At 50.0% G+C, this 9,283-nt stretch overlaps 1 long non-coding RNA gene across 1 annotated transcript; it reads left to right on the plus strand.

Annotated features, from left to right (window-relative positions):
• Positions 1–7,502: 7,502 nt before the first annotated feature.
• Positions 7,503–8,884, plus strand: LOC119924214. Its single transcript, XR_005449073.1, has 3 exons — positions 7,503–7,539; positions 7,646–7,689; positions 8,836–8,884. It is a non-coding gene; the product is annotated as an uncharacterized LOC119924214 (long non-coding RNA).
• The last annotated feature ends 399 nt before the right edge of the window (positions 8,885–9,283 follow it).

Below are 9,283 nucleotides of genomic sequence, written 5' to 3' on the forward strand. Positions count from 1 at the left end.
TCAAGATCCCAGGGGCTTGGCTCCCTGCCACCCCCTCACTGATCCCTTCTAGAAAAGGAATCCATGAAAACTCAGTCTGACAAGGCCGGCTTTTTTTATTGATTATTTGTAAAAACAATTACTAGGTGTCAGGCACTGTACTAAGCGGTGGGAGAGATACAAGCTAATCAGGTTGGACATAGCCCATGTCCCACCTGGGGCTCACAATGTTAATTTCAATTTTACAGATGTGGGAACTGGGGCCCAGAGAAGTGAAATCATTTGGCCAAGGTCACTCAGCAAACAAATGGGAGAGCTGGCATCAGAACACACATCCTCTGACTCCCAGGCCCATGCTTTAAACATGAGGCCATGATGCTTCCCAAGGGAGAGATGGAGGCCAGGTATAAGCCTCTCTAATGTGGGCGAAAGCACCATGCCAAACCACTCAGAGGTGGGGTCCCTTGCCATTATCTAGAAGGGTGATTCCTCCTCCTCTCCCAAAAGAACGCTGCCCAGTTCCCTCATTCATTCATTCAATCGTATTTATTGAGCACTTACTGTGTGCAGAGCACTGTACTGAGCACTTGAAAGATACAACAATTCTGCAACAGATAGAGTCAATCCCTACCCAACAGCGGGATCACAGTCTAGAAGGGGGAGACAGACAAGAAAACAAAACAAGTAGACAGGCATCAATACTATCAAATTAGATAAATAGAATCTATTCTATTCTATTCTCGGCAGCCCATGTTCGCCATGTCTCCCCACATAGAGAAGGGAGGGAAGGAACCCTATCCTTCCACTCCTGTTTGCCATTTGGGCCCACAATTCTAACCTCCATCACTCCTTAAAACCCCACCCTCTCTTTTACCTCCCTGCCATGGACCAAGTGTCAGAACCCCAGAGTCCATTGGATCCTAGAGATCCTAACAGTGATTTAGAGATCTGAGAGACAGGGAGCCGAGAGGCGGGGAGCAGAAAGCTGGGGTGCAAAGAGCAGAGAACTGGTGGGCAAAAAGCAGAAATTTGGGGTAAGATAGAAAAGAACTGGGTGTGGGCAGAGATCAGAGAGCCTAGAGTGGGCAGGGAGCTTGAGGAAGAGAGGAGAGAGCCTGAGGGCAGAGGGCAGAGGGCAGACTGCTTGGGGGCATGGGGCAGAAAGGTTGGTGAGGCAGAGAGCAGAGTGCAGGTAGGGCAAAGAATGCAGCGGGGGCAGAGAGTAGAAAGGTGGGGGGGCAGAGATCAGAGAGCTGGGGCGCAGAGACCTGAGGTATGGGGCCAAAGAGCTGGAGGGGAATAGGTCAGGGAGCTGGGGGATAGCGAGCTGGTGGGGCGGTGAGCATGAGGGCTAGGAGTGGCAGGGTGGTTAGAGAGGTTAGTGACAGAGATCTGAGGAGTAGAGTGCTAGGGATCCAGAGAGCTGAGTGTCAGAGAGGTTGGGGGCAGAGATCAGACAGCTGGGTGCAGGGAGGGCAGAGCAGAAATTTGGGGGAGCAGAGAGCTGGGACAAGGGGCAGAAAGCGAAGAGCTGGGTAAGGCAGGGGGCAGAGAGCTAAAAGTCAGAGAGCAGGGGGGAAAGAGCTGACAGGCAGAGAACTGGGGGGAGAGAGAGCTGGGTGGGACAGAGAGCTGGGGGGTGGGGAATAGAAATCTCGGGGGAAAGAAAGATGGGGGACAAAGAGTCTGGGAATAGGGAGCAGGGAGTGGGGTGAAAGCACAGAGCTGGGGGAGGGGGAAAAAAGCAGAACACTGGGGCCAAGAGCAGTAAGCACGGGGGCAGAGAGCCAGTTGGACAGGGAGCTGGGGGCAGGAAATTGAGCTGATTTGCTGAGAGCTTGGGGGAGCAGGGAGTGAGGGACAAAGAGCAGAGAGATAGGGGTAAGACAGCAGATAGCTGAAGAACAGACTGCAGAGAACTGGGGGACGCAGAGCAGAGAGCTTGGGGATGGAGAGCTGAGAACTGGGGGGCAGGGCAGAGAGCTTAAGGAAGATAGCAGAGGTCTAGGGGGCAGAGAACCTGGGGTAGAGAGACCTACGAGGCAGGAGTCTGTGAGGCAGGGCTAGGGAGCAGAGAGCAGACGGGAAAAGAGCAGACAAGAAGAGAGCAGATTGGAAGAAAGCCGAGAGCTCGGGGGCAGAGAATTGAGGGGCAGAGAGCTGAGCGACTGAAGATTGAGGGACAGAGAGCTGAAAGGCAGAGAGCCTAGAGCTGAGGGACAGAGAGATAGTGGCAGGAAGCAAAGAGTTGTGGGACAGGGAACTGGGGGTGGCGGTCTTAAGCAGGTGGAACAGAAAGTAGGAGGACAGAAACTGGTGGGCCAGAAAGTTGGGGGGCCTAAAACTGGGGACTGGGCGCTGACGGGGAGGGAGATGAGTAGTAGAGAGCTAGGGATCCAAATATCAACGGGGCAGAGAGTGGGGGGGGGCGAGAGGCGGAGGCAGACAACAGGGGGAACAGAAAGGGGGGCAAAGATTAGGGGGACAGACGTCAGGAGGGAAGACAGCTGAGGAGCAGACAGTGGCGTAGCAGATAGCAGAGGGACAGAGAGTAGAGGAGTAGAGGGCAAAGGGGCCGAGAGGCAGAAAGCTTGGGGGATAGACAGCCAGGGAGGTAGAAAGTTGGAGGGATAGAAAGCTGGGCAAACAGAAATCTGTGTGTCAGAGAGCCGAGAGCTGGGGGCAGGAAGTAGAGAGCTGGGGGGAAGAGATGAGAGAGCTAGGGGGAAGAGATCTGGGGAACGAAGAGCACAGAATTGGGGATAGGGCAAAGAGCTGGGAGATTGCACACATTGCTGGGGGCAGAGTGCTAGTGGCAGAGAGTTGGGGTTAGAGAACGGGTGGCAGAGAGTTCATGGTAGAGAACAGGCATCTGATGGGTAGAGAGCCCGGTTGCAAAGATCAGGGAGGGCAAAGAGAGCAGGGAGGCAGAGGAATAGGGCAGGGAGTCTAGGGGCAGAAGGGCATAGGGCAGTAAGCAGAAGGCCAGAGAAGAAAAGGGAAGAGAGCAAAAAGCAGAGAACGAAAGGGCAAAGAACTGAGGAACAGTGAAATGAAACAATTGGAGGTGAGAGTTGAGGGGCAGAGGGAAGAGAGTTGAGTGGCAGGGAGCTGAAGCGAAGACACAGAGAGCTGAGGGTCAGAGGGAATAGAGTTGAGGGACAGATAACCGAGGGGTGGAGCACAGGGAGGTGAGCTCAGGGGCAGAAAGCAGGGAGACAGAGATTCAGAGAGCAGGTGGATAGAGAGCAGGAAGTCAGAGAAAGAGGGCCAGAGATCAGAGGGGAAGAGAGTCAAGGGGAAAAATTTGAGGGACAGAGAACAAAAAGATACAGACCTTCAGGGCAGAGATCTGAGAGCTGAGAGGCTGAGAGTCAAGAGCTTTGTGTGGGACGGGCGGGGAGGGAGAAGGGCGGGAGCGTAGGGACAAGAAGCAGAGACTAAAGGGGCATGGAGCAGAGAACTGAGAGGCAGGGCAGAAAAGCAGGGGACAGAGAGAAGCGGGTCAGGGAACTGAGGGGCAAGGACCAGGGGGAACTGATAGCCGGTGGCAGAAAGCTGAGGGGTGCAAATCTGGGGATCCAGAGAGCTCGGGTCAGAAAACATAGAACCGGGGGACCGAGAGCTGGGTTTTAGAGTCTAGGGGGCAGAAACTCTGGGGACAGAGACAAGGGAGGAAGAGACCAGGAGGGAAAATACCAGGGGGTAGATAGGAGTGGGGCAGAATGCAGAATGGAAGAATGCAGATGGGCATAGTGGCAGGGAGTCGAGAGTAAAGGGGCAGGGAGCCGAGAGCAGAGGGGAAGAGAGCTGAAAGCAGGGTGGAAGGAAGGAAGAGGGGAAGGGAGCATTCATTCATTCATTCAAGAGTATTTATTGAGCGCTTACTGTGTGCAGAGAACTGTACTAAGCACTCGGAAGTACAATTCATCTACAGAGAAAATCCATACCCAACAACAGGGTCACAGTCTAGAAGAGGGGAGATAGACAGCAGAAAACAAAGTGGAAGAGAAAGGAGAGCTGAAGGGTAGGGGGAAGAGAGCTGAGGGTCTGCAGGGCAGAGGGGCAGAGGAGCAGAGGGTTCAGAAGCAAAGGAGTGGAAAGCAGCTGGGTTGAAAGCAGGGGGCATTCAGTCATTCATTCAATAGCATTTATTGAGCACTTACTATGTGCAGAGCACTGTACTAAGAGCTTGCACAGTACAACGTCATCAACAACCCGTACCCAACAATAGGCTCACAGTCAAGAAGGGTGGAGACAGACAGCAGAAAGCAGAGGCGAAGAGAAAGGAGAGACGAAGGGAAGGGGGAAGAGAGCTGAGGGGCAGAGGGTCTGAGAAGCAAAGAAGCAGAAAGCAGATGGGTAGAAAGTAGGGGGCATTCATTCACTCGTTCAATAGTATTTATTGAGTGCTTACTGTATGCAGAGCACTATACTAAGCACTCGGAAAGTACAATTCATCTACAGAGAAAATCCGTACCCAACAACAGGCTCACAGTCTAGAAAGGGGGGAGATAGACATCAAAAAACAAAGGGGAAGAGAAAGGAGAGCTGAAGGGTAGGGGGAAGAGAGCTGAGGGGCAGCAGTGCAGAGGGGCAGAGGAGCAGAGCGTTCAGAAGCAAAGGAGCAGAAAGCAGAGGGGTAGAAAGCAGGGGGCATTCATTCATTCATTCAATAGTATTTATTGAGCGCTTACTGTGTGCAGAGCACTGTACTAAGAGCTTGGAAAGTACAACGTCATCAACAATCCGTACCCAACAATAGGCTCACATTCAAGAAGGGTGGAGACAGACAGCAGAAGGCAGAGGGGAAAAGAAAGGAGAGACGAAGGGTAGGGGGAAGAGAGCTGAGGGGCAGAGGGTCTGAGAAGCAAAGGAGCAGAAAGCAGAGGGGTAGAAAGCAGGGGGCATTCATTCATTCATTCAATAATATTTATTGAGAGCTTACTGTGTGCAGAGTATTGTACTGAGATGGGGTTTTTTTAAGGAGTGGGGAGATGTGCCCAGAATAATTTTTTTAAGAAAATGATCTGGGTAGGAGATTGAAGGTTGAAGGCAGGGAAGTCAGAGAGAAGGCTTGGGCAGCAGTCAGAGAAATTACATCTGCGGGAAGAAGGCACTATATTGCAATTAATGCATTCATCCAGTAGTATACATTGAATGCCTGCTGTATTCAGAGTACTATACTATATGCAGTTACTGTGATTGTTCTCACCATGTGCTAGCCGCTGGGGAAGAGACAAAATAATCAGAATGGAAAGAGTACCTTTTTCCCACAGAACTCATAGTCAATGAAGGAGGCAGGACAAGAATTGAATTCCCCTTTTACAGGAAACAGGCCCAGAGAAGTTAAGTGACTTGGTCAAGGTCACCCAGCAGACAAGTGGCAGAACCAGGATCTGAACCCAAGTTTCCTGTTTCCCAGCCCTGTGCTTGTTCCAATTGGCCACACGGTCTCCCTTGTCTCCAAGCTGTGATGTCCTGTGAAACAAGGGGAAAAGCAAGTTCAACTGATAGATTGACACATCTGTTTTTCACTTTCTGAAGCTAGAATCAGAGCCAGAGCTATGCTTTTCTAACCTGCCTGCCTGTTGGTGACCAGGGCCTACAAGATCCACCCAGGATCTGTCTCAATAAAGAAGTCCCCATTTGGACTCTCACGATACCGGGCCTACCCTTATGACTAATTACCAAAGAACGACTACCTCTCACCTCGGCATTTCCAAATTGAGAACCAGATTGATTTGGCCAAATTCCAAACCTCAGACTTGAAAGCTCAGCTCAACTCTTTCCGGATGCTTTGCATGGTAGACTCTGCTTATTTTCAACAAATGTTTTCTAAAAAGCAAATGTGAGTCAGCGAATGGTTGAATGAAGGTGTTCCCTGAGGGTGGTACCCTAAACCTAGTCCCTAAACCAGCTCTCTGGGGATTAAACCAAGCAGTTGGCACAGGTCACCCGCCTGGAGAGGGGGTGCAGGGATTGGGGGTACGGTGCATGTATGCATACACTCACTTCATCAAACCGGCAGTCAGGGGGTAGGGGCTCCCTCTGGAAGTATCCGTGGCATGCATAGGACTCCCCTATCTCCCTAGATGGGTTTCGCAGGACCACGTTGTATGCTATGGGAGGTGGCGCTGGTGACTGGAGGAGAGTGGAATAGGGAATTCATTGGAGATCCAGCTTTCCAGTTGACAGCTGACTGGTCCTATGTCCTCTTGGGACCAAGGGGCTGCGATCCACCCTGGGGTTGAGATGTCCACTGTGAATGTTCTCTCAACAGTTTGCTGACCTCTCTGAAACTGCTAATAGGAACAATGATGCCCTGCGCCTGGCCAAGCAGGAATCAAATGAGTATCGCTGGTAGGTCCAGTCTCTCACTTGTGAAGTGGATGCACCGAAAGGGACCGTGAGTACCGCTGGAGGATGTGGGTGTGGGGGATGAAATACCACAGGTCCACTGTGTTGGCTGAAGTTGGCATTGCAGGAAATTCTCCCCTTTGCTTGGCGATGGCTAACTTAACACCAACAATGGGCTTTGCTCTAATATCCTAGCCTCCTAAATTGGCATCCCGCCCCTTATATGAGGACACCCAACAGACATTTTAAACAGGACTATTTAAACCATTTGACCCATGAACATATATTCCCATAATCCCAAATGTGTTTCTAACCAATGTAGAAGGAATTGGCAATCAAAACTAGTGATTAAAGCCAAGTTTGAAACAAAAGAAATTTAGGTTTTTAACCAAGTGTTAAGATAGCATGAAAGATCAGGTAATTCATGAACCACAACTCTGGGACCCGTGTCTTTGATTATTTCTGCTTGACTGACTGTCAACTTGGAACACAATGCTTCATTCTTCTGTCCACGATTACTTGGAATAGTCAATTGGCAGGTGGCTTAAGAATGCTTCTGTAAGCGCTTGGACATACACTATAGAGAAGCAGCGTGTCTCAGTGGAAAGAGCGTGGGCTTTGGAGTCAAAGGTCATGGGTACAAATCCTGGCTTTGCCAACTGTCAGCTGTGTAACTTTAGCCAAGTCACTTAACTTCTTGTGCCTCAGTTACCTCACCTGTAAAATGGGGACTAAGACTGTGAACTCCCCGTGGGACAACCTGATCACCTTGTAACCTCCCCAGCACTTAGAACAGTGCTTTGCACATAGTAGATGCTTAATAAATGCCATTATTATTATTATCTGGCACCATGTTCATGCTGAGAAACCTCTGCCTCTCCATGGACCACAGAATGGGGCCAAACGGGGTTGGACAGCATCGCTCGGGGCACCAGGTCTTTGACGAGGTCACAGCCAAGCTCCTACTCTTCTCTTGCAGAACGAATCTCTGGAGAGCCAGATGTGTGAGATGGAGGAGAACTTTTCGGTTGAAGCTGCTAACTACCAAGACACTATTGGCCGCCTTCAGGATGAAATTCAGAACATGAAGGAAGAGATGGCTCGCCATCTGCGTGAATACCAGGACCCGCTGAATGTCAAGATGGTACTGGATATTGAGATAGCCACCTACCGCAAATTACTGGAGGGGGTGGAGAGCAGGTAAGTAGGCCCTGAGTAAGTAGGTAAGAGGAGTGGGAACCTGGGAGGTGGCCATCTATCTTTAGGGTTGCCTGGAAACAACTTAATGTGATCTGTCTTTTTACAGGATTACCCTGCCGGTTCCAAGCTTTTCTTCCTTGAACCTGAGAGGTGAGCACTGCCATTTCATTTCCAGGGCTTGGTAGCTTCCTTATGGGAAGCACAGCAGTTTCCTTCTGATCAGAAACAGCCCTAGGCACTCCTAAGTGTCGAGACCTGTGTTTGGGGAAGCTGGAACTCCCTTGGAATAATCGGGGGTTGTCTCTAGTTGAAGTTGCAGTGAATTTAGGGGAAGCCCCAGCAGTGGGGGGTAGGGGTGGCAGAAAGAGGGTGAGTTTTCTCTTTCATCCAAACTGCAGCAACCACCCCTCCCTCAAATCTGGCAGGCAAGATGATTATGCCTCTACTGGGTCAAACTAGAGAAATCTCATCACTCACACAGTTGCTACTAAAGCAAGGGTGTCCGTCACACCATGCATAGGGTGACTGTAGCCCACATGGTGTAGTGCATAGCCCATGGGCCTGAGAGTCAGAAGGCCATGTGTTCTAATCCCAGCTCTGCCACCTATCGGCTGTGTGACCTTGGGCAAGTCACTTTTCTTCCCTGTGCCTTTATTACCTCATCTGTAACATGGGGATAGAGACTGTGGTCCCCATATGGGACAACTCGACTTGCTTCTATCCTCCCAGTTCTTAATACAGTGCCTGACACATAGTAAGCACTTAACAAATAGCATGATAATAATAGAATGTGGCCCCCCCTGAAATTTAGACTTTTTTTACCTAATTAGCCGGTCACATGATTGATTAGGACAAAAGGAACTAGTCAGAATCAAGATGTACCCTGACTAAATCTACCCCACAACTTCTGAAGAGTTTATTCTGCTAAATACCAATGTTCTCATTGACTTGATCATTGACTACCCCTAGACTTGTAACTGTTCATTTTTGTGGGCAACAAAGTTGATTAAATTTCTTTTTTACTTTTTTATTACTGCCAAAAAATCCCTATTTTATGAATAGCTTTTCACTTTTGTAATCAATAGTTCACACAGCCTGTGTACATGGATTGCTGATCATAAAGCCTACATTGGCAATTCTTAAAATCTCCCAAGGCACTGAGATTGTGCCTGGTGAAAGAGAAAGGTTCCCAATAGGAGTAAACACAAGACTCTTAATCCCGTGTAGCAAACTCTTGGGTAATATGCAGGGACCATTAAACTCTCATTTTGACAAATTGCTATTCTTATCTTTCAGAAACCAACATTGACTCCCACCCTTTGGTGGACACCCATTCCAAGAGAAGACTGCTTATCAAGACTGTTGAAACTAGGGATGGACAAGTTTGTGAATTTCTTAAATCAAGGGGCTGGAGTCGGGGGGAAGAGGAGGAGTCTGCAGAAAGAAGTGAAAGGCCCGTGCGCCACTGTCAATATGCCCCACATCCAGCCAGGGATTACCGGAAAGGACTCTCACTAGTTCAGTTCCCAGGGCTAGCTGGGAAGGGCAGGCATGCTCAGAGGGACATCTTCCTTACCCTGGCGCGTCTCCTATCCCTGTCTCCAGTACCCATACACATACAAACATTTTGACTCTCTGTACGTCCAGGCAGATGACCCTGGCCTGACGCTGAAGACCATTCCCTTCACCTCACTGTTGGGTCCCCAGGATATACATTACTGAGCCCCACTCTACAGGGCCAGTG

Source organism: Tachyglossus aculeatus, unplaced genomic scaffold (genome assembly GCF_015852505.1).
Source record: "Tachyglossus aculeatus isolate mTacAcu1 unplaced genomic scaffold, mTacAcu1.pri scaffold_88_arrow_ctg1, whole genome shotgun sequence".
NCBI lineage: Eukaryota > Metazoa > Chordata > Mammalia > Monotremata > Tachyglossidae > Tachyglossus > Tachyglossus aculeatus.